The sequence below is a fragment of the Cuculus canorus genome, chromosome 4 (assembly GCF_017976375.1).
Source record: "Cuculus canorus isolate bCucCan1 chromosome 4, bCucCan1.pri, whole genome shotgun sequence".
Taxonomy (NCBI): domain Eukaryota; kingdom Metazoa; phylum Chordata; class Aves; order Cuculiformes; family Cuculidae; genus Cuculus; species Cuculus canorus.
This window is the reverse complement of record NC_071404.1, coordinates 61,671,952-61,674,016: the sequence shown is the minus strand read 5'-3', so window position 1 is coordinate 61,674,016 and position 2,065 is coordinate 61,671,952. Positions and strand designations below refer to the sequence as shown.

The window sequence follows — 2,065 nt, the reverse complement described above, 5'->3', positions numbered from 1 at the left end:
ATAAATACACTAACCACCATCCTATTCCTGAACCCAAGTACTTTAAGCCCACAGCCAGAACTATTTCCAGCCATCCTTGCCATAAAAACCTTACTACTATCCTTTACCTTCCTATGAGTACGCGCCTCTTACCCACGATTCCGCTATGACCAGCTCATACATCTCCTCTGAAAAAACTTCCTACCACTAACACTAGCCCTATGCCTATGACACACCAGCATACCAATTTGCTAAGCAGGCCTCCCCCCTTATCTAAGAGACCTCCCCCCGGAAATGTGCCTGAACACAAAGGATCACTATGATAAAGTGAACATAGAGGTATACCAGCCCTCTCATTTCCTACCACCCCGTCATATTTTAGAAAAGTAGGAACCGAACCTACACAGAAGAGATCAAAACCCTTCATACTTCCATTATATTACTTTCTAGTAGGGCAAGCTAATAAAACTATCGGGCTCATACCCCGAAAATGATGGTTCAACCCCTTCCCCTACTAATGAATCCACATGCAAAACTAACCTTCATCATAAGTCTCCTATTAGGAACAACCATTACAATCTCAAGCAACCTCTGAATAATAGCCTGAACAGGACTAGAAATCAACACATTATCAATCATTCCCCTCATTGCAAAATCCCACCACCCGCGAGAAATCGAAGCCACAATCAAGTACTTTCTAGTACAAGCAGCTGCCTCAACATTAGTCCTCTTCTCAAGCATAACCAATGCTTGAGCAACAGGCCAATGAGACATCACCCAAATAACCAATCAAACATCATGCCTTCTACTTACAACAGCAATTGCAATAAAACTCGGACTAGTGCCATTCGACTTTTGATTCCCAGAAGTCCTACAAGGATCATCAATAACTACAGCCCTGCTCTTATCCACAATTATAAAACTACCACCTATCACAATCCTATTTCTAGTATCCCACTCTGTAAACCCAACATTACTAACTACCATAGCCATCATATCTGCAGCCCTAGGAGGCTGAATAGGACTCAACCAAACTCAAACCCGAAAAATCCTAGCCTTCTCATCCATCTCTCACCTGGGCTGAATGGCTATCATTATCATCTATAACCCAAACCTCACTATATTAAACTTCTACATCTACTGCATTATAACAGCCACTGTGTTCCTCACACTAAACACCACCAAAACCCTAAAAATATCCACAATAATAACTTCTTGAACAAAAACACCCATACTGAACACAACCTTAATACTAACCCTCCTCTCACTAGCGGGCCTACCCCCACTAACAGGATTCACACCAAAATGACTCATTATCTACGACCTGACAAAACAAGAAATAGCAACAACAGCAACACTAATTGCAATACTCTCACTACTAGGATTATTCTTCTACCTCCGCCTAGCATATCACTCAACAATCACACTCCCACCAAACTCCACTAATCACATGAAACAATGGCACATCAATAAAACACCCAACATCTCAATTGCCATCCTCACTTCACTGTCTGTAATACTCCTACCCATCACCCCAATAATCATTACCTCTACCTAGAAACTTAGGATAACCCAAACCGAAGGCCTTCAAAGCCTTAAACAAGAGTTAAAACCTCTTAGTTTCTGTTAAGGCCCGCAGGATACTAACCTACATCTCATGAATGCAACTCAAGTTCTTTAATTAAGCTAGGGCCTTACCCTAGACAGGTGGGCCTTGATCCCACAAAAATTCTAGTTAACAGCTAGATGCCCAAACCAACAGGCTTCTGTCTAATCAGACTCCGGTAAGCTCAACGTACATCAATGAGCTTGCAACTCAACATGAATTTCACTACAGAGTCGATAAGAAGAGGAATCGAATCTCTGTAAAAAGGTCTACAGCCTAACGCCTCAACACTCAGCCATCTTACCTGTGACTTTCATTACTCGATGATTATTCTCAACCAACCACAAAGACATTGGCACTCTATACTTAATCTTTGGTGCTTGAGCCGGTACGGTAGGAACAGCCCTAAGCCTACTTATTTGTGCAGAACTAGGACAACCAGAAACCCTCCTCGGAGACGATCAAATCTACAATGTAATC

The 2,065-nt window shown here is 42.1% G+C and overlaps 1 pseudogene; it reads left to right on the top strand.

Moving 5' to 3' along the window:
- Positions 1 to 469: 469 nt before the first annotated feature.
- LOC128852049 (NADH-ubiquinone oxidoreductase chain 2-like) lies at positions 470 to 1,733 on the top strand (annotated as a pseudogene).
- Positions 1,734 to 2,065: the final 332 nt, after the last annotated feature.